The sequence below is a fragment of the Haliotis rufescens genome, unplaced genomic scaffold (genome assembly GCF_023055435.1).
Source record: "Haliotis rufescens isolate VD_foot unplaced genomic scaffold, xgHalRufe1.0.p SCAF_17, whole genome shotgun sequence".
NCBI lineage: Eukaryota > Metazoa > Mollusca > Gastropoda > Lepetellida > Haliotidae > Haliotis > Haliotis rufescens.
Genome location: NW_025963857.1, coordinates 527988 through 552264, shown reverse-complemented (window position 1 = coordinate 552264; position 24277 = coordinate 527988). Strand labels below are relative to the sequence as shown.

The following is a 24277-nucleotide window of genomic DNA, read 5'->3' as shown; positions in this document are numbered from 1 at the left end:
CCACCATAAGCTGGGATCTGCTTTGAGATGAGAGGGTAGGGGGAGGGGTGGGGGTTGGGGGGGGGGTAGGCTGGGATGAGAGGGGAGGGGGGGGGGGGTAGGAGGTAGCGATTTCTTAGGGGATGCAAAGGAGTTGATGGAAGGGAGTTGATGGAAGGAGGGTTCAGGGACAGAGGATTGGGGGGGGGGGGTAAGCAGGGGGGATGATGAGGGGGGAAGATTCAGGAATAGAGGACAGGTAGATATGGAGTAGGCAGGTAGGGCTGGAGGGGTTAGGCTGGGATGGCAGGGGTAGGAGGTGGAGGGGTGTGTTGGAGTTTAGGGGAGGAAGGTAGGACATGAATGGGTTGACTGAAGTAGATGTGGCAGGATTAGAAGGAAGAGAGTGGACAGGGTGCGGTAGGCTGGGGAGGGTTGGGTAGGAGCTGGGATGGGGACAGGGTTGTATTGGAGGGGGGGGAGGTAGGGATGAAAGGGCTACGTTGAGAGGTTAGGAGGTACTGTATTGGTGGGAGGGACAGGCTGAGAAGGTAGGGTGTAGTGTGTTGTGGTGGGGGGTAGGGGTGTAGGAGGTACTGTATTTGTGGGGAGGGACAGGCTGAGAAGGAAGGGGGCAGTGTGTTGTGGTGGGGGGTAGGGGTGTAGGAGGTACTGTATTGGTGGGGAGGGACAAGCTGAGAAGGTAGGGGGTAGAGTGTTGTGGTGGGGGGTAGGGGTGTAGGAGGTACTGTGTTTGTGGGGAGGGACAGGCTGAGAAGGTAAGGGGTAGAGTGTTGTGGTGGGGGGTAGGGGTGTAGGAGGTACTGTGTTTGTGGGGAGGGACAAGCTGAGAAGGTAGGGGGTAGAGTGTTGTGGTGGGGGGTAGGGGTGTAGGAAGTACTGTATTTGTGGGGAGGGACAGGCTGAGAAGGTAAGGGGTAGAGTGTTGTGGTGAGGTAGGCTCTGGGTAGGAGTTGGTTGAAAAGAGGCAGCTATGTTTGTTAGGATAATATCGGTTACATGTGCACTGAGTGTACTTGTCGATAAATCATTGAATAAACATCTTTGATGTGGCTGAAGGAGATTATGTAATCTAAAGCAAGTCTTGTAGTTTGTAATATTTGTTAGTCAGGGTTGGGATGAAGATATGGCTGGACTATATATAATATATTGTTTGTTGTATAACGCTGCACTAGGCAATATTCTAGGTATGCGACAGAGGTCTGTAAATAATTGATTCTGGGCCAGACAATCCAGTGATTGATAACATGAGCCTGATCCCGTTAGTCGTCTCTTACAGCAGGCATGGGTTGCTAAAGACCTATTCTAACCCAGATCATCACAAGTCTTATATAATAAATTAGTGATTTGGTATGAACACTATTATTAAAGATATGTGTACTAGTAATTAACAATTATGTTTCATTGTAATCTTGTAATGCATGTTATTGAAGTTGCATCTGTATAGTGCTGTATGGTGAGATTAACAGCCCTATACAATGTCAGTCAGGTCGAAGGAAACTATAAATGAAGTGGCTGAATTTCTGCAAAACATCAGTTACCATGAACGCTTACTAACTCGTCCACCTTATCCCAATTTCTCCCTCAATCCCCTGACACTGAAGACAGTCCCGTCCAACCCTCCCACCCCCCTCCCCACCCCAAACATAGATGCAATGTGTGAAGCCAGTTTCTTATGTCCCCCCGGCTGTGATTTTGTTGGAATATGTTGTTAAAACGACATAAGACCCAACTCACCCACATTATGAAAAAATATGAAATAAGTATGTGAAAAATTAATCGTTAACTTTGGATGGAATGAGACTTCCAACCACTACATCATCACCCTAACCCATGAACAATAATATCCAAACATAATAGTAAACATATTGTAATTTAGATTACATATTTAATATCATAGATTCTGACCACTGTTATGCGTATGTAACAAAGTAGAAATTTCTACATGGAATCACCATATTGTGAATATTATGATCTCGCTGTAATATTTCTTAAACAATGCTGCTTCCTTCTGTTAGCCATCTATGGCAAGATAGCAGACTGTAGGATGTTGTCCTACATAGATGCAGATGGCCTCAGTGAGATGGGCTAGCGTGGAATACAGCACATGGTAGTGGGTGTGCTTATCATGCTTGGCGGGACTGATAATACGGCGTACATCTGTGACTCTACACGCTGCAGCCGTCTATCTTCTCTATCTTGTCCGTCGCCGGCCAGCCAGCCAGGAGGCAGACCCATGTTGCTGGTTCTCAGACAAGTGGCTACAATAAACATTGTCTGTGTGTCAGCGTGGATGTAATGGAGGACTTATTTAGGGGATATGTTTTGTAGATTGGCTTCCATCAGTTAAAAACGGTTGTACGAGAGTCTGTAAGGCATACGGAATTGATGTGGTTCTGTTTTGGACTAAAACCTAACAAATTCTTAAAAATTACATCTTTTAAATTCTTTCAAAATATGTTAAAAACATTAATTGTTTCCAGACCGAGCCTCATTTAAGGTGCTGACCCTAATTAATTTCCATGGCAATCACAATAGTTGAGACAACAAAGAGGACACGAGAAACTAAACTTGCGACCTTTACAGCAGTTGTCCGATATAGCTGTAGGTTTCTTTGGTTTTAAAAAGCCTACCTATCTATGCTAATTTTGAATTAAATCTAATCAGAACATTATTATTTTTTTGGCTTGATAAGATAATTTTGTGGTTTTATTCCATCAGTGACTTCAGATGGAAAAAGCTAGAAATAGAAAAGCAAACAGTACCACCTTTATGTTTCCTCTAGTTGTCCTTCTCGGAAGATAACAGCTGCTGATTTATCTCATAATAAAAGGCATCCTTCACCTAAAGCTGGGGCGGTCGGGTAGCCTAGTGGTTAAAGCGTTCGCTCGTCACGCCGAAGACCCGGGTTTGATTCCCGACATGGGTACAATGTGTGAAGCTCATTTCTGGTGTCCCCTGTCGTGATATTGCTGGAATATTGCTAAAAGCGGCGTAAAACCATACTCACTCACTCACCTAAAGCTGCTTATTGTGCTTTTAGATATAATCTTATTTAACCATTTCTTCAAGCTCTCTTGTTTTTATCACATAGCACTCTTACAATACACTCGGTGAAATGATACGAATGTTTATATTAATATATATGAAAACAACCACAGATACAACAAACATTCTTCTTTATGAACAAACTCATTTATATCTTGAATGAGTACCAGCTGCATATTAAGTTGACCATCAACTTTCCAGTCAACTTGTAGCTAATACAGACAAAGGCAACAAGTGGAAACATTGAACAGTGTGTCACATGTTGTACAACATTGTTCAGGGATGTATTGTATGATTTGTTCTGTTGTGATGTTACTAGATTTATACCATGTCTTTATGTATGTATCCCTTTATGCTCTTTCAAGTGTACAACATCAGCATTAAATCCCATACCTGCTCCATAAGTGAACATGTCAAAGCTTTATAGACTTTTTCATCAGTCTTTGTTCTTTTAAGAAAATATGAAAACTACCTATTTCAGCTTGTTTTTAGTTTAAGTGTTGTGTGTTAGATATTCATATCCAAATTTTTTTACGGATAGGAACTTAAAAAGTTTCAATTTTAAGGCTTCTCGAAGAAACAATCTTCAAAACCATTGGTTACAATGTGAGTGGGTTATGAGTGATGAATGCATGAGTCTATGTTTGGGGATAAGTTAGGAAAATTTATGAGTGTGAAACACGGAAATCTGTACCAAGGATGAATATAACTTTATTCTTGAACGTTACAGCAGTGTTCTGCTCTAGTGACCCCTTTATCATGACTTGTTATTGAAGTCAAACACCATCCTGATCCATCAATTTTCTATTGTTCGAGTAACGGTATTAACAATTTAAATAAGGAGTATAATGTACTTTGTTGAACTAGAAATTCATACACTGACAACACCCCTTTTGAAAGGGAAGCTACACAAAAGATTACCGTTATCATCAAAGGTGATTTGCAAGTCGTACTGCGATTTCAGGCATATAATTCCTTCTTCTACTTCCAATTATTCTTTGTGATGCATGGTTAAATAATCTGTATTGAGTCATCAGAGGCGGTGGGAAATACCTGTTGGGTATTATTGTTACGGTTGCCTGGTGTGAGGCACCCGATGTTAATGTATGAATATCATCTAGTATCGTCTTGATAACAAAGCAGTTTTGAACCAAATACCACAATCTGAGAAGAGATGAAAAACCGTTTTCAGTAGTTTTCCTCCTCTTTATATGGCTTTGAGTGATGTGTTTGCGTGATTTCACGGGTCGGATTTCGCGTTATTGTTCTCCCAGCTAACCCATCAGTATTTAGAAATATTGACTTTGTAATAAGGAAGTTTTTAGTCTGCCAACTGCTATACCTTTCCTAATCGATACCGTCATCCAATCTTGGGTGGATGAATTGATCTTGAATGCCTCACCCTGGGCTGGTTGTTAACGGTGCCTGATGAAACTTTGACCTCCTCTCCCCCATTTATTACTGCCACACACATAATGTAAATATCAGCCAACACGTATATAGACATCCGTACATTTCATCCTTTCACACCGTGGAGCTATAATGCAGTCCTCGACTGTGTAAATGGGGTAGGTACATCACGGACACACTGGGTACTCTGACTTGCTGGCTGGCTTCATGATAAGGGCCTAAATTGAAAAGTCAGGGTCCTTATAAATAAAAACCTTTTTTGTGTTGACTGAATTAATACTATTACTAAAAGAGTTGAAGTGTTCTATTAAATCTTTTTGCAATCAAATTCAATTTGGAGAGTTAGGCCTGAAAATCAGTGATTATTGTATTATTTTAAGACTTCTTGCTGTTTGGGTAGAATCAGGTTTTGTTTAATTACACATTCTTTCTTATCGTGACCCTCAGTGTTTAGATTGATTCCCGAACAGTGTGGGGTGATGGAGGAGATTAGTTGTGAGAGTGTTTGCTCATCACACTGAAGGCCCAGGTACCCCACATGGGTGCAGGTTGGTGAAAGCAGTTTCTTGTGTCCTCCGTTGGAATATTGATAAAACTGGAGTAAAACCAGACTCACTCACTCCTAACTGTGCCTCGTTCATAGGCAGACATCAGTGTCAGGATGATAAAACCTACTTACAAAAAAAACCTCCTTACAAAATATATATATATATATATATATATGACTGGATTATTGTTATGTAAAACAGCAAACAAGTAAATTGTACACTATTGCAACAACTAATATGTGATACCAACTCCTTGTTGACCAGACATTTTGTTTTAAATCATACCAACTTGTGTACCAGGCCAATTTCAACAAAAGTGCATAAAACAAATTCATAAGACACATTTTTATGTGTATTACTTGTATAACAGACTTTAAGATGAATAAAGTGTATAACAGACTTTAAGATGAATAAAGTGTACAACAGACTTTAAGACGTATGAAGTGTGTACCATCATACCATCTGTATTGCACTTCTTGCAGACCTTCAAACTTCTTGCACATCATACCAATTTCTTTTTAATCAAACATATATGAAGAGAGATGTATGAGGTCACAAATTACGCTTTCAAAAATGTTATGTATTTTACAGAAAACCAACCTGACTATTTGAATCTCTTATATAAATGTACCTTTGGCAGTTTACACATCATATTTTGCAGCTTGCAATGCATGGTAATGTGTAATGGTTATCCCCCTCCTAAAAACCGTGATTCCTATTGATTTGGTGTTCAAATCTGTATTGATATGGTTTCTGCAAATGTGCTATCAGTTTGACACACCATAGAATAGCTGTTTCTCCATACAACCAGGCAATGTGAATACTGATACAATATTATCAAATACATCAATATCATAATTTACTATGATAGCTGAGTTTGTGATACATTGTCCTACATGGCCTTTGGTTCTCTGAATATTCCCTAGTATAACAGGACTGAGAGTGAAAAACTACAACATTGTTACAATGTTACATTGTCAGGGAGTGAAATAACATGGTCAATACCTCATGTATCACTGGCTGTAGCTTCTTCAAGTCCTATTTCTACAAAGGAGATCACAGAGATCCACAGCTTTTTCATCTTGGCAGAATTATAATGTTTAGCAGAAAATTTTATTGTCATGATCATTCAGTAGATCTGAAATATCCTAGTTATCAAAAAAAATTATTTTCTAAGCATGGTCACATTCTTTTAAGTTGAGAAGATTACCTTTTAGAGAGGATAAGTGTGATTGAATGTGAATAGAAGCCACTCGTTTGCTGGTGGGGTGGGGGCCATTAGTGTTGAGCATACCTGTATTCAGACCTTGTCTAGTGTTACTTTTATATACTCTTACCTAACTCTGGCAGCTTACATACTTGGCATCTCAGAGATTATGTTATGTCATACTCTTGTTCAGGCATGTCGATGATGAAGGATATTAATAATTGCTAGATGCCAAGATATTCTGTTCAGTCCTCGAGGGTACTTTTCTGTTCAGATAATTTGCATATTTTATTATTTGGGAAGAGTGAAAGGGTGAGTGAAGAAACCGAAGGTTAGTGTTTCAAGATATTGTAAGATGAAAGGTTTGATCACTTCATGGAAATGCCAATATTTTATTCTGAAATGTTTCTTAACTGGTATTCAATTAAAGTTGAATATTGCCTTGCATGTTACACTAATGGAATTGATAATGAAAATGATATAAATCAATGCATTTCTTACAAAAAAGTATTGAAAATTCCCACACTCTTTTTGTGAGAGACAGGCACAATTTGAGAGGTGCTGTCGTTCATTTGTGAAAATTGATTCTTTAAAACTCAAGTTAATGCGTTTTACAGAAAGATGTTTTAAAACATTTGAAAAATCTTGGTATTAATATATATTTGTATTTGTTTAATCTATATTCCTATGATAAACTCAAAAGGGGCACGGGTGGCCCGGTCAACTAAGGCGATGCAATTCGCTTGCAGCATTTAATATCCAACTCACTCACTCACTCACTCACTCACTCATTGTCATGATGTTTAAATTACTGTCAGGTGCTAGGAGGCACCAGTTCACCAACTTGACATTACAATGTTTTCATAAATTACGTTCATATACGCAATGTTTATTGGATGTATATTTAAGACAGCTGATAGGGAGACCTCATTAAGGAGGGCTTTGACTGTATGTTTTTTACCCCATCAACAACACTCTGGCCCTATATTAAAGGGGAATCAGCATAGATAACACAGACTCTCATAGCCTTTCTCCTCATGGAGGATACAAAACCACAGATGCATGTATCAGTTTAGCTACTGAAGATGTACAAATACGTCACAACCTAGAAACCCACTGTTTATTGTTCTCGTTTGGCCCTTGCAATTTTTGTTTGAGATAAATAATATTTTTAGTCAGCACCGAAGGCATAAAATAAATTTTTAGGAATGAAGAGCAAACAATATTTTTAACACACAACACTATTTCTCAGAACATCCAGTATATCTTGTGAAAGATTTCTATTTTGTATGGGGATAGTGGGGTATCCTAGTCAGTTCCATAATCATGTAAAGATTTGCAGAAAATTTTACTTACCGCAGAATTTTCTTTTTGATCAATCATTAAATCCTCCCAATTTTTTTATTTGACTGTTAAAATCTGTCGTGTCATATGAAACATTTGGGTTCTTTAACTTCATTTTGACTTGCATAGTATGCCCTAAATTCTCAATTTCAGGATATATATGAATTGGTTAGAATCTAGAAATTTATGATTGGTGAATCACAATCAACTAATCATTGAATTATTCTGTTTGTGGTGTTTGTTTTCTATCCCCTTATAGGGGCGGTCAGGTAGCCTAGTGGTTAAAGCATTCGCTCGTTACGCTGAAGACCCGGGTTCGATTCCCGACACAGGTACAATGTGCAAAGCCCATTTCTGGTGTCCCCCACTGTGATATTACTGGAATATTGCTAAAAGCGGCGTAAAACCATACCCACAGTCACTATCCCCTTATACCACTGTTCATTTGCCATTCTCCATTCCCTGTTTCAAATTAAACAGAAAGAGAAAAGAAACTAATATTGCATTTTGTTTCCAGTCAGTATCCACAGCTTGGGATGGTTACCATGGTTATTAAAACATGTAAAGCTGACTGAAAACCATGTGAAAGTGATGATTGTGCAAAATCATCCTTGTCACTGCTTTTTTTGAGAAGGTCTTAAAAAAAGTTGTTCGTTTCTGGGTTACCAAGTTTTGCCAACCTAAACATTTTATTGATGCACATAAAATAAATCCTCCTTGACTATCCCAACACTTCTCACTTAATCCCAGGTGAACCATTGCTCAGATAAACAATCAGTCGGTGAAGCATTGAACCGGGGTTGTTAGATGTCTGTTTCTTGTTTAAAGCCGCACTCAGCAATGTTCTAGCTATATGATGGCCTCTGTAAACAATCAGTCGGTGAAGCATTGAACCGGGGTTGTTAGATGTCTGTTTCTTGTTTAAAGGCGCACTCAGCAATGTTCTAGCTATATGATGGCCTCTGTAAACAATCAGTCGGTGAAGCATTGAACCGGGGTTGTTAGATGTCTGTTTCTTGTTTAAAGCCGCACTCAGCAATGTTCTAGCTATATGATGGCCTCTGTAAACAATCAGTCGGTGAAGCATTGAACCGGGGTTGTTAGATGTCTGTTTCTTGTTTAAAGGCGCACTCAGCAATGTTCTAGCTATATGATGGCCTCTGTAAACAATCAGTCGGTGAAGCATTGAACCGGGGTTGTTAGATGTCTGTTTCTTGTTTAAAGCCGCACTCAGCAATGTTCTAGCTATATGATGGCCTCTATAAACAATCAGTCGGTGAAGCATTGAACCGGGGTTGTTAGATGTCTGTTTCTTGTTTAAAGGCGCACTCAGCAATGTTCTAGCTATATGATGGCCTCTGTAAACAATCAGTCGGTGAAGCATTGAACCGGGGTTGTTAGATGTCTGTTTCTTGTTTAAAGCCGCACTCAGCAATGTTCTAGCTATATGATGGCCATCTGTAAACAATCAGTCGGTGAAGCATTGAACCGGGGTTGTTAGATGTCTGTTTCTTGTTTAAAGCCGCACTCAGCAATGTTCTAGCTATATGATGGCCATCTGTAAACAATCAAGTCAGGACCTAACAATCTAGGGGTTGACATGGGGATCCATCTACGGTATTGGGATGCGATGACATGCATCTACCAATTTAGCGAATCTGACCAACCAATCCAGTTAGATGTCTCTTATTACAAGCATGGGTTGGTGAAGACCACTTCAAATCCATATTTTCACAGGAGTGTTGTTTCGAAATCTTGTGGATGATTGAATAAAACTTCTTCTGTATGGAGCTGTCAGTAGTTCCTGATGGGCTGGATGCTGGTGTTATAGCAGATGGCTGAAGGAGTCTCATCAGTCTCATATTGTTACAATGTCTTTAGACTCACAGGGGTTTCTGGGTTGGAATTTGTCCCCAGCAACCTAATTTGTTGGGAAAAGCGACTATGCTTGTCGTAAGAGGCGACTATGCTTGTCGTAAGAGGCCACTATGCTTGTCGTAAGAGGCCACTATGCATGTCGTAAGAGGCCACTATGCTTGTCGTAAGCGGCCACTATGTTTGTCGTAAGAGGCCACTATGCTTGTCGTAAGAGGCCACTATGCTTGTCATAAGAGGCCACTCTGCTTGTCGTAAGCGGCCATTCTGCTTGTCGTAAGAGGCCACTATGCTTGTCGTAAGAGGCCACTATGCTTGTCATAAGAGGCCATTAGGTTGTCGTAAGAGGCCACTATGCATGTCGTAAGAGGCCACTATGCTTGTCGTAAGCGGCCACTATGTTTGTCGTAAGAGGCCACTATGCTTGTCGTAAGAGGCCACTATGCTTGTCATAAGAGGCCTCTCTGCTTGTCGTAAGAGGCCAGGCCACTATGCTTGTCGTAAGCGGCCATTCTGCTTGTCGTAAGAGGCCACTATGCTTGTCATAAGAGGCCACTATGCTTGTCGTAAGCGGCCACTATGCTTGTCATAAGAGGCCACTATGCTTGTCATAAGAGGCCACTATGCTTGTCGTAAGCGGCCACTATGCTTGTCGTAAGAGGCCACTATGCTTGTCGTAAGAGGCCACTATGCTTGTCGTAAGAGGCCACTATGCTTGTCATAAGAGGCCACTATGCTTGTCATAAGAGGCCACTATGCTTGTCGTAAGAGGCGACCAAAGAAATCGGTTGGTCAGGCTCGGGGACGTGGTTGACGGCGTGTCATTGTACCCTGACAGCATTGCTCACGATATCAGTCACTTGATTGTTGGGCCCAGACTTGATTATTTACAGGCTGCCATCATACAGCTGGAATAGTGCTGTGTGAGGTGTCAAACAACAATCACACCTGCACACAGTGTCTTACAGAGTTACAGTGAGTTCAAGTAGTTGGGAGTTCACTAGCTTTTACTGTTATGATTTTTTAAGAGAAAATGTTTTTCCAATCTTTCTAGCATGTAACCAGAACCAAGTATTCCTTTTTTGTGGCTGACAAACACTTAAGGTTTAAGTATCATAGTTTCATAGATAAGGATAGCTGTTTGGCGGGAGTGAGGACATAATACAAAAAAGCTTTGTTTCAGGAACTACATCCTACCATACTAGATGGCTCATTCTGAAAAAGAATTCTTAATTGTTTTTCCACTCCCAAGTCGGCATTTGCTCCTCACACCATAGGTTTGATTCCCTATGAGTACAATGTGTGAAGCCCATTTTCAGCAGTTATAGAACTAGAGACAGTTTTATATTTACAGAAACTACCATGATGTTAGGGCTTGGACCTGTTAGAGTCCAATTTTACTATCCGGGTACCCACACCCCTATTACCCGACCCTACCCGGGTACCGGCTGTTGGTGTCAAGAGATAGATACAAAATGTCCAATTGGGAATAGTTTGACAGTAGCCCTGGCAGAAGGTATTTAGATACACGTACGTATAAAACGATGTGGTCATGCATACACTGAAGTTGACTGACGTTTTAGCTTTGTTCAAACATATATAAGTCAGAAGGAACATGTTCATAGTCATGAAGAAATGCGAACATTCGAGACTTAAATTGTCGTGTCACCATGTAGTTATATTGTGAATTTTTGTCATGAAACAATATATCACGTGACTAACCATGGGTCCGGGTAGTCTTGTGGGTACCCGGGTCCTATTCAGTACCTACCTGACCCGAGTACGCAAGTTACCCGTCCCAGCCCTACGTGATGTGATGGTAATATTGCAAAAAGACGAGTAAGACCCAACTCCCTCACTCCTTCAGTTTTGTCTGAACGAGAGGTAGTTTAAGATTGCCTTTGCATCTTAGTGATGGCGGGGTGGTCGGGTAGCCTAGTGGTTAAGGCGTTCGCTCGTCGTGCCAAAGACCCGGGTTCGATTCCCGACATGGTTACAATGTGTGAAGCCCATTTCTGGTGTCCCCCGCCATGATATTGCTGGAATATTGCTAAAATCGGCGTAAAACCATACTCACTCACTCACTCTTAGTGATGGCAGGCCCAGGATCAAGGCAGCCTCTGTCACTTGTACAGAAGGATGAATGTATTCTGTAATAACAACAAATATGGATCTACTTCCATTCTGCCCTGTGAGTCGCTTTGACATCAAATCAGGTATATTGATGCCATTGATTAATACAGTCTATTGAACACTGTTTTCTGAAGTCAACCATTTTTAGTGTCAATATTGCCTCAATGTATCCCTGCTGATGCTGTCTGAAATAATTCATAAACCTTCCGGGACAAATTAACGTAGAGCATTGCAGTATAATCAAAATGTTGTGAGAAATAATATACAGTGAAATCTCGTTAAGTGGAACTCCTTTAATTCAAGATGTTGTTTGAGATGATGTCACTGTATAATCTCAGTAACTCCACAATGTCTACCCACAGCTGGTCTCAAGACATTTTCCATAGTCCCTTGAACTTCAAAACAAGGTTTCACTTGAGCATTCAACAGTATTGTTATTTTACATTCTGAATGATTCATTTATCCTTTACACAAGGTATATCTTCTATCTTAGATTATATCTTTTTTAGTTTTGTAAAATATTTTTCCAGTACATTTATATTTGTCAAATATTTTTCCAGTACATTTATTTTTGTCAAATATTTTTCCAATACATTTAATATATGTACCAATTGTCTGTTCTACAATTGTTTGAAATGAATATATCAGCATTACAAATTGGCGCTTATTGAGTCATATTGTCCTTGCCAAACTGCCCAATAGTTAAGGTGTCATTAGGACTAGTAGAAATTTGTCCTTTTTAGGGTTTTGCTATATGTTATCATTATAAGGACGAGTGGTCTAAAACTGTTAGTTTCCATCGCTGTATATGTTAATCAATTATCAGGGAACACCATGTAGTGTTATCAGCTGAGAGCCGGTGAAGTGGTTCGTGCATGTAGTACCCTACAACTAAGCCCCCTCACTCCCGTCCTCTTCCCACAATGCCCCTGATGTACGTGAAGTGACTTGCTGTACCATCGGGAGGGGAGACTCGCCCGCCTGCCAGCCAGCTTGTCACCGCCTCGTGGTCGGTGTTACTGTGGGCTGCACATTATGCTGGTTGCTAGGGACTATAGTGTGGCAGTTGGTTGCTAGGGACTATAGTGTGGTAGATTGATGGAGGGTGATTATGGATTCAGGGTACTCTAGCTGCACACAGGCCGAGCCCAGGTTGAGAGAATGTGCAAGCTGCACCCACACACGTCAGACTGGGTCTACATATGGACTTTGGTCACAAAACATTAAGTGCAGTGACATGAGCACATGATTGTTGATGGGGACTGTTGTCCATATACACCTCCACATCTTCACCACAGTAGTTTCATCAGTTAATCGGGTAGAGAATATAAATCCTAATGTCAACCTGGGTCATATTTTTCCATAAGTCAATTTATTAGTTTTATTTTTTATAATCACAGATAAAGCCAAACAAAATAGAAAAAGGTCTGGGACAGTTAAATTAGTTCATGAGCATTTTATGATTAATAGAAGGCCTTCTATTTGGCCTTTGTTCTAATTAACTCCTGGCTTCTATTTGTCCCTTGCTAATCACCAATCAGTGCTAATTAACTGTTGGCTTCGCTTGTTAATATTTCCACCTTTGTTGTGTTATAACTTTCCTTCTTTTTGGATGTATATCTGCCCTGTACACCCAAACATTCATTCACCTGATGATGTATGCATGTACTCCGAACTGGTGTTCCTCATCATAAAGAAGGTGACATGCAAAAATTCTCTCTCTTGCAACTGGTTTCTTTTGCATCAAAGTCTGGGTTGTGAAAATGGTGTGTGCCCCTGTTTTCTCCTTGATGTAAGCATACAGTGAGCCTGGGTCTGAATCCTGGTTCTCTGGGAATTCTGTCCACATTAACATGGTCTCGCTGTTTATGTTCCCGGGTACAATGTGTGAAGCCCATATCTGGTATCCTCCGATGTTATTGCTGGAATATTGCTAAAAGTGGCGTTAAGTACCACTCACTCACTCACTCACTCACTCACTCACTCACTCACTCACTCACTCACTCACTCACTCACTCACTCACTCACTCACTCACTCACTCACTCACTCACTCACTCACTCACTCACTCACTCACTGTAGTTTGCCACTTTTAGTCTGAGCCTTTATGGATAAAGTTGAATATAGGGAAATTAATACATGGTTAATACTTACAGATAATTAGTGCTCATCTTATATATATAGCTACTTCAGCCGCGTTGGATATAAACGCATGCGTAGCATGTTTAAACTAATCAAAACCAACATGTCAAAAGCCATTAAATAATAAAAAAATAGCGCGTCTCGTAAAGTCATCATTGTTGGGACACCTCCTTGTGGAGAAGTACAAAGAAATGTTGGTGGCAACTGATACTCCATACAATAAGATAGCTGCACTCCAATATTCAATGGATGATATATGTTTATTCTCCATTTATCATGTTTATTCATGCTATACAACACAATTGTCTGTACATATTCCTCGGCGAGTTTTGTCAATGCAGTTACGCATTGCTGTTTGAGGCACAAATGACTAACGTATCCTCTTGTGTGTTGAATGGAAAGCGAGTAATGTGGGGTGAAGCTTCTTTCATCTAATATTCGTCCATGACTGCCTTGTCGTTGATATGTCCTCCTGTGTCCTCTGTCTGTCCTCAAACATCATGTACGTTATCGTATCATCCAGCCAGAATTGCACCACCGAAAAGCGTGGGTCACAAGTTCAATCCAGAATCAATGCTTACTACACGTTAGATACCCCTCAGCTTAAAAAAACCATATCAATCGATTTTGAATAATGATGGCTGCGATTTTTAAGCGTCAGGGTCACAGTTATCCAGCACAGAGCGGGCTGGACGATTTATGATGGCTTTCCAGCATGTGTATGAAGCAAGAAAGGGTTGTGTGAAAATTGTTTTGTGTTTGTCGAGTATCTTAGCAACAGGTATGCAGGATGCAGTTTCAAGTTTAACTTACTGTCAGCTCTGATTTTATTAGAGTGGGGTGTTTGATCAGGTTTTATTTACCGGTGCTTGTGTTGACTGCAAGCTTGGTGGGCGATGGGAGAATGTATTTATTGCGGGACCTAGCTGGGCAAATATTGCTAGTTCAATACATCTTTAGCTATAGCCTCACATAACTAGGTAGTTTAGATTGGGATGGGGGACCAGGGACCAACGTGCCTGGACATCTCCCAGAGCTGAGCCTTATAATCAGGCAACTGACATTTGGTAACCCATAGCTAAGACCATTTCAGGATGTGAGGGTACAATGCTCACATATGATAAATGTAATCTGTCCATGAGCCATACAGTACACTTGATCCTCTGTCTCATTCAGGGTAGGGGTGCGTGTTCTACATGGCTGCCATCTTTGTCCAAAGTTGGGGATAAAAGGGCCTGGAGGGGAGGAGGTTGGGGCGGGGTCATAGAAATGTAGGTTGGGAGTTGGAATGATAGAAGAAGGGGGGGGGGGGATGGGGGGACAATAGAAGGGGGTGGGGGTTGGAATGATAGAAGAGGGTGGGGGTGGGACTATAGAAGGGGTGGGGGTTGGGATGATAGAAGAGGGTGGGGGTGGGACTATAGAAGGGGTGGGGGTTGGGATGATAGAAGAGGGTGGGGGTGGGACTATAGAAGGGGTGGCGGTTGGGATGATAGAAGAGGGTGGGGGTGGGACTATAGAAGGGGTGGGATTGGGATGATAGAGAGGTAGGGGTTAGACAATAAAAAGGGGTGCTGATGATAGAAATGAAGAGGTGTAGGGTTGGATGATAGAAGGGGTAGGTGTGACAGAAAAGGGTGGGTGTTGGATGATAGAAGGGGTAGGTGTGACAGAAGAGGGGGGGGGTGTTGGATGATAGAAAATGGTGGGGGTGATAGAAATGGAGGGGTGATGGAGTTGGGGGTGATAGAAATGGAGGGGGGTGGTAGTGATAGAATGTGAAATTTGGGATGATAGAAGGGGGTGATGGGGGTGATAGAAATAGGGCGTGTGACCGAAGGGGACGGACGGGTTTTGGTTGGGGTTATAGAAAAGGGTGGAGGATAGTGGGGAGGTTAGTAGCTTTGAAAACATTCCACATTACATTTCTTTCAATTCTTCTTCTATATTGTTTGTATCATTTTTATTTCCAAGAAATACATTATAATCAGTCACACATACATCCACTGCCTGAATATTCAGAGTTTCCCAAATGATAACGAGGTTGATAATCTTTTTCATGTGGCTATTTGACTGTGAATATTAGAACTAGGTGAAAGTGGCCTAACAGTTTATACTCTGGAACAGTAAAGAAGTAGACAATGACTATAAGGCCAGTCTCCCTGATGTCACAAGCAAAATTTTCCACCACTAATAAAAGCTTCTGTTGATATTTTCCTTTGCAGTTCAAGCCATGATTAACATATTTGTAAAGCAAATAAATTAATTATTTAGTCCCACCCTTGAATGTCCGCCCACTCATGTCTTAAATCATATGTTCACATGCGATCCGTTTTCCCCATCCACCATCTTTATTCTGAAGCATGATATAGAAACTTTATTAAGTTTTCGAATGTCCATTGTTCCTCATTACTCAGCCTGTGAAGAAACAAGTGTGTAGAGATATATCATCGCGATATGAAGCAGTCACTAAGACAAATGGCAGGGCAGCGAGAACCCGGGAGATAAGAACTTAATACCCTGTTTGGAAGATGTCAGAACCAGACATGCTAGGCTGTATCTAGAACCGTGAGATTAGGGCTCGTGAAAGTCTACCCGCCAACACAACGCATATTGGCAAACGGCTGACGGGTAGGCCTTAGCTTATACAAGACGGCTGAGAGGATTTTACCATGTCCATCAGCAAAGATTAACCGCACACAATATATTACATACACCGTTCTTTGTCATGGGATGGCTTGTTATCAGAGTCTCCAAGCAGCATTGGCAAATGTTCAATAGACGGTAATGAAAGGCGGACTATAGATGGAGGTGCCCCAACTTAAGGAGGCAGTTGTTTGGCGGAACAAAGCCGTAGTGGGGTTCATCGCATACACATGCATGTGTGGTGTGTGCTAGCACCCTGACGAGCCATGATGACGGCAATTAGGGCTGGGAGCTGCATTCTACCCAGGGCAGATAATCTTTCCATGGCCACGGAAGCCGGTTTTGCTTCAGCGAGCACAATGCGATCCGTTAGCCGGGTAGCAGTTACATCGATGAGAAAGCCAGCCTCAACATGAAATCACTATAAATACCGCCACAACAAAGATGTTTTCTTCGCGGTTTATTTCCCCATTGACAAAAGTAACGGGACTTTTCATATAAAGCACAGCTCGGTGAATAAAGTTTTTACTGCCCGGGCTGTGTACACGGCAACAAAAAGATGGGTTTTTCGAGTCACAGCTAGATGTTTCATGATTCCCATTTTAATCAAGGTGGTCTTCTGTTGGTTGTTATCAGTAAATCACAAATCCCTGCGTATTATTTAACTTGTATCATGCTATCTGTATGTCCCTCCTGTCATGCCTGACAGCAATTATGGCGTTATCTTAGGGATGATTTCTTCAGCAAAAAAGCTCGGCCGTATTTCAAAGGTTGAGTTTCAATGAAGGTGGGTGTGCAGTTTGTTTAAAACATACATCTGCATTCTTGTCATTATTGAACAGATCAAGCTTTGAAATGGAGAAATGAGACAAAGGAGGAACACTGTTGTATGAGTATGAAGTAGCCTGTCATACAGAATGTCAAATATCTTGCATTGGGTTAAAACAGTGATGTCATGTTTCTAATATAAACAAAAATATGTCACAAAACAGTATTTAATTTTGTCATCTTGTCACATTCTCCTGTCTGGCTCTCTGTCCTTGCACTGCAGTTGGATTTAATTATGTAGGCTTATTATAAACTCTTTTATTGTTGTGTAATGAAAATATGAGGACATGAATATGAGGAATGTTAGGCACGCAAATTTTGCAGAAAGGATAATAGTTTCTTATTTTAATTTTGTTGGAAAGTGGTTTCATTTTGGCCATAATCCTGCTGAACAATTATATTCAATAGTCCAATCAGTTATTCACTGAACACGAATGATGATTTAATTAAATTGTGTTCTATTTACTAAGAGATTTCTTTGTTCTATGCACCACTTCCTCCTGAATAAGATGAAGAAAATGTTTTTGCAAGGATACCATGCTGAATATGTGTACAGACTGTTATTCAATTTTGTAAAAGCATTAAATTTTCATTTACCAGCGTCACACATAGACGGTAAGGTTAATGGCTTTCTGATCCGTATAAACAAAATGCACTTCTTCAATCTATAATTTATCCGAGAGGAATTCTACATTTCCCTTCTTGACAAATAGCCACCCTGGGAGGTCCGGGAAGCCGAGATTCTGATCTTTGTTTGCGTGCAGCATGGAGGCAGAGAAGGCATCTTGCTTCTCCCGGTGTGCCCTTCTCCGTTAGCATCTCAAGTGTGAGTTACAAGATGGCAGAGATGCACCCTGCCACCTAGTGGCCACTCAGGCGAGACTAGACACGACAAATGAAGATGGATGGATAGATGAGAGGGGGAGGGGTTGGGGAGGGGGAAGGGAAGGGGAGTCGTGTCTTGCTTAACTATGATCTGGTCAGGCAGTCTGGGGTTTGGGTACAGTCTGGTCTGCAGTGGGATGCTCTTTGAGGATGTGATGGAAGGCTAGGTGGCTGGTATCTTTAGGCCTGGTCAAGTGTACATTTGGACAGCTTTGGGCTCTGGTAAATTCAGGTACTGATAAATAAGTAATGGGAGGGAGAACCAGGTTTAACCATTCTTAGGCTCTGTTCAACTAGGAGACATTTAAGGCTGTAATTGTTTTAAAGGGGGACTACACTCAGGCAAATTGACAGTCCTAGCAAGATGGATGCAGTTGTTTACACATCTCTGTATTCAAACTCTTCAATGTATATCAACCTAACAATTGGTGATCTTTCTAATAACAAAGAGACAATGTCCCAGTTGCATACACGGCTTTAATTACAACATGGAGTCCTGTAATGAAAATTTTCGCCGCGAAGAGCTGCAAAATTGCTGATGCGGCGTTAAGCAATATTCACTCACTGTAATGAAAATTGGCACCATGCAACTGAACCGAGCCCACTTTAAGCCTGGGATGGTGGATGGAGGCTATGACTGAGTACTGACAACACTGGGACTAGCTCTGTATGTCTTAATCCTCTTGGCTGCCTTGAGGAACTATGACCTAGTCAGTCTCAATGTGACAGTTTGGACTGGTTCACTTCTTCGTAGTTTTGGTCAGGGGAGGGAGACTGAATAGGTGTGATGTCAGCTCGTTTTGGGTAATGTCGCCCTTGTGAGACAGATATGAGTGGTGAATACTGAATGGGTGTGATGTCAGCTCGTTTTGGGTAATGTCGCCCTTGTGAGTGAGTGAATATGGTTTTACGCCGCTTTTAGCAATATTCCAGCAATATCACGGCGGGGGACACCAGAAATGGGCTTCACACATTGTACCCATGTCGGGATTCGAACCCGGGTCTTCGGCATGACGAGCGAACGCTTTAACCACTAGGCTACCCGACCGCCCCTGTGTCGCCCTTGTGAGACAGATATGAGTGGTGAATTGTTGAAGCATTAGAGGTGTTAGACTAACATGCTGTCCTGAAATAAATCAAATGTATGTAAGGTTAAGTACAAGTAATAAAGAAACCCCCAATGCTCCTAATTCAGAATTATGGAGTTATATTTTGGCTGGACTTAGAGTCTATGCACAGTCCAATCAAAATCATCTCATGAAATCGACATCTGTTTCATAAAATGCTATGCAGATTTCGATGGATTGTAGGATTTGCAAAGCATGTGTAACTCAAACTTGGCATCAACAGATATTTTCCAAATCTTTACATGTTTTTAATCAAGGTACTCCCATGATTTGATGCACTTGGTGAAGTAAGACCCGTTTTATAATGTTTATTACAACATAGATCTTGATTATCAATCAGATCATGCTGATGGGGCACCACCATTTTGTTTAAAGCAGATGCAAGTGTTATGAGAAGTGGAATCTGATTGGTCAATAGGAGGGACATAGAAGGGACATAACTCGTAAAAGCCACTGGCTAGGCTCGAGCCCAGAAATTCTATGAGAATAGACTGCTAGAGCTAAAGAGGGGATTAGAATAGACTGCTAGAGCTGGCAAGGGGATGAGTATAGACAGCCAGAGCTCGAGAGGGGATGAGTATAGACTGCTAGAGCTGAAGAGGGGATGAGTATAGACTGCTAGAGCTGAAGAGGGGATGAGTATAGACTGCTAGAGCTGGAGAGGGGATGAGTATAGACTGCTAGAGCTGGAGAGGGGATGAGAATAGACTGCTAGAGCTGGCAAGGGGATGAGAATAGAGAGCTAGAGCTGGCAAGGGGATGAGTATAGACTGCTAGAGCTGGCAAGGGGATGAGAATAGACTGCTAGAGCTGGCAAGGGGATGAGAATAGACTGCTAGAGCTGGCAAGGGGATGAGAATAGACAGCTAGAGCTCAAGAGGGGATGAGTATAGACTGCTAGAGCTGAAGAGGGGGTGAGAATAGACTGCTAGAGCTGAAGAGGGGATGAGAATAGACTGCTAGAGCTGAAGAGGGGATGAGTATAGACTGCTAGAGCTGGCAAGGGGATAGTATAGACTGCTAGAGCTGGCAAGGTGATGAGTATAGGCTGCTAGAGCTGGCAAGGGGATGAGAATAGACTGCTAGAGCTGGCAAGGGGATGAGAATAGACAGCTAGAGCTGGAGAGGGGATGAGAATAGACTGCTAGAGCTGAAGAGGGGATGAGAGTAGACTGCTAGAGCTGGCAAGGGGATGAGTATAGGCTGCTAGAGCTGAGAAGGGGATGAGTATAGACTGCTAGAGCTGGCAAGGGGATGAGTATAGACTGCTAGAGCTGGAGAGGGGATGAGTATAGACTGCTAGAGCTGAAGAGGGGATGAGAATAGACTGCTAGAGCTGAAGAGGGGAATCGGTATAGACTGCTAGAGCTGGCAAGGGGATGAGTATAGACTGCTAGAGCTGAAGAGGGGATGAGAATAGACTGCTAGAGCTGGCAAGGGGATGAGTATAGACAGCTAGAGCTGAAGAGGGGATGAGTGTAGACTGCTAGAGCTGAAGAGGGGATGAGTATAGACTGCTAGAGCTGGCAAGGGGATGGGAATAGACTGCTAGAGCTGGCAAGGGGATGAGTATAGACTGCTAGAGCTGAAGAGGGGATGAGTATAGACTGCTAGAGCTGGCAAGGGGATGAGCATAGACTGCTAGAGCTGGCAAGGGGATGAGTATAGACTGCTAGAGCTGGCAAGGGGATGTGAATAGACTGCTAGAGCTGAAGAGGGGATGAGTATAGGCTGCTAGAGCTGAAGAGGGGATGAGAATAGACTGCTAGAGCTGGCAAGGGGATGAGAATAGACTGCTAGAGCTGAAGAGGGGATGAGAATAGACAGCTAGAGCTGGAGAGGGGATGAGTATAGACTGCTAGAGCTGGCAAGGGGATGAGTATAGACTGCTAGAGCTGAAGAGGGGATGAGTATAGACTGCTAGAGCTGGCAAGGGGATGAGTATAGACGGCTAGAGCTGAAGAGGGGATGACAATAGACTGCTAGAGCTGAAGAGGGGATGAGTATAGACGGCTAGAGCTGAAGAGGGGATGACAATAGACTGCTAGAGCTGAAGAGGGGATGGGTATAGACTGCAAGAGCTGAAGAGGGGATGAGAATAGACTGCTAGAGCTGGCAAGGGGATGAGTATAGACTGCTAGAGCTGGCAAGGGGATGAGAATAGACTGCTAGAGCTGAAGAGGGGATGAGAATAGACTGCTAGAGCTGGCAAGGGGATGAGAATAGACTGCTAGAGCTGAAGAGGGGATGAGAATAGACTGCTAGAGCTGGCAAGGGGATGGGAATAGACTGCTAGAGCTGAAGAGGGGATGAGAATAGACTGCTAGAGCTGGCAAGGGGATGGGAATAGACTGCTAGAGCTGGCAAGGGGATGAGTATAGACTGCTAGAGCTGGCAAGGGGATGAGTATAGACTGCTAGAGCTGGCAAGGGGATGAGTATAGACTGCTTGAGCTGAAGAGGGGATGAGTATAGACTGCTAGAGCTGAAGAGGGGATGAGTATAGACTGCTAGAGCTGGCAAGGGGATGAGAATGGACTGCTAGAGCTGGCAAGGGGACGAGAATAGACTGCTAGAGCTGGCAAGGGGATGAGTATAGACTGCTAGAGCTGAAGAAGGGATGAGTATAGACTGCTAGAGCTGGCAAGGGGATGAGTATAGACTGCTAGAGCTGGCAAGGGGATGAGTATAGACTGCTAGAGGTGGCAAGAGGATGAGAATAGACTGCTAGAGCTGGCAAGGGGATGAGTATAGACTGCTAGAGCTGAAGAGGGGATGAGTATAGACTGCTAGAGCTGGCAAGGGGATGGGTATAGACTGCTAGAGCTGGCAAGGGGATGGGTATGGACTAGTGTAAGGGGCAGAGCAGACAAGGGGTTGCAAATAGAATGGATGTGATTGTTTTATGAAATATGTACTCAGGGATCTGTAACAGAGGCTACAGGAATGTGTTCTGACCAGGGACTGGCTGGCTGTAAAAAGATGAAGATATGATAAATTGATAAAGATGACTCAACAAGGAAGTTGGGGTCACTTATGTGAGCATCATTCACAACCGGTATCTCTACTGATTGTTGCATGGTACAGACGAGGGAAAGGAGATGGATGGAGGGAGAGGTAAGGTGAGATGGGGTTTAACGTCCAAGATTATTGCACTTACATAGTGCGTGAGTGCGTGCCTGCGTGCGGCAACAATGAGGTGGAGATATCCCAGGTGGTCCAGATGTATTCAGTGATGAAAGATTAGTGAGTGAGTGAGTGAGTTGGGTTTCACGCTGCTTTCAGCAAAATTCCAGCAATATCACTGCGGGGGACACCCGATAAAGATTATTGACTTAATGAACAAACATGAATGGATAATAAGATTACTTGGTCTCAATACTAAGAAGGAAACTACATCAAATTTGATGGGCGTGGCAGGAAGTATTGGATTGAGATGCATTTCTAAACTCTAATTATAGAAATAAGTTATGTAAACCTGTATTTTATATATACCACTCAAGAGTTTCAAAACACATTCATATGACTATAATTAAACTGTCATGACATGATTGATAAACTGCAGTAATATGGAAAATTGGGTGTTCTTAACTTCTTTTGAGTAGTATAGTTTGCACTCATTTATGTTGACATAGTGATTGCCCCTCATGGTGTTCCCCAGGCATCCAGCAGATCATAACAATGTGGTAATCCTGGCCAGAGAGGACCCAAGGGTATTGAGTCCGGTCAGCTGATCAAAGCTTGGAGGTCATCAAGATAAGATTAGACAATGAGTGTTTTACTTCCTTGATTCAAGGGACTTATTGAATGTAAATATAGATCCATGCCGGTAACTGTTGTTTTGATTAAGTCTTCCATGATGAATGTATTCATTGTTTATTTATGAAAATAGTAAGTTTACAAGGAAGGGGAAAGGTGAAGATTATTTGTTTTTAAGGTGGTTTGGTATTAGGCTTGATTGAGTTATGGATTTAATAGATTTATGATTAGATTCTTCAATGTTTGTATTGTTTTATGTGTAAACAACATTAGAGGGTGTTTCATGTCACTGTGTGTACTCAGCATAGTACCTTTGTATTGATCAACATCAGAAGCTTCTCGGTGGTGCTCAATGAGTTTGGAACCTAGTTGTCAGTTTTCTGATTTCATAGGGAGTGGTTTGTTTATTTATTTGTTTGTTGTTTAATGCCGCGCTCAGCATTATTCCAGCTATGTGAATGCAGTCTGTAAATAAGTCGAGTCTGGACCAGACAATCCAGTGATTGACATCATGAGCACTGATCTACGCAATTGGATATGATGACATGCATCAGCCAAGTCAGTGAGCCTGACCACCCAATCCCATTGGTCTCCTCTTACGACAAGCATAGTCGTCTTTTACGGCAAGCATGGGTTGCTGAAGAGCTATTCTACCCCAGATCTTCATGTCTCAGTCTTTCTGAAGCATGGCATTGAACCCTCATAAGTTCTTGTTTTGCTGGTTTGTTGGATAATTGCTTGATGCTATTCCAGCTATATGAGCTGTAAATAATCCAGTCTGGACCAGATAATCCAGTGATTGACAAGTTGAGCATCGATCTATACTATTAGGATATGATGACATGCATGACTCAAGTCAGCGAGGCTGACTACCTGATCCTGTTAGTTGCCTCTTACAACAATCATGGGTTGCTGAATATCAACTCCAACTTGGATCGTCACAGGTCTGACTTGATAATGTGTTTCAGTGTTTGTTTTATGTATTCGTTATCCAACAGGGAGAATCAGTACATCTTCAGATTGTGTCGGTCTCTATCCATGCTGTCTGAAGGAAAGAGCTTGAATAACTGATGCAATAATATTGGTTTGGTTGGTTTGTTGTTTAACGCCGCACTCAGCAATATTCCAGCTATATGACGGCGGTCTGTATAAGTAATCGAGTCTGGACCAGACAATCCAGTGATTGACATCATGAGCATCGATCCACGCAACTGGGATCGATGACATGCATCAACCAAGTCGGGGAGCCTGACCATCCGACCCCGTTAGTCGCCTTTTACGACAAGCATAGTCGCCTTTTACGGCAAGCATGGGTTGCTGAAGACCT

General features: G+C 42.0%; 1 protein-coding gene across 1 annotated transcript in view; it reads left to right on the top strand.

Moving 5' to 3' along the window:
- The window catches only part of LOC124112127 (ras-responsive element-binding protein 1-like), a 60684-nt gene that overhangs the window by 2301 nt on the left and 34106 nt on the right, over window positions 1-24277 (top strand). The window lies entirely within an intron of this gene.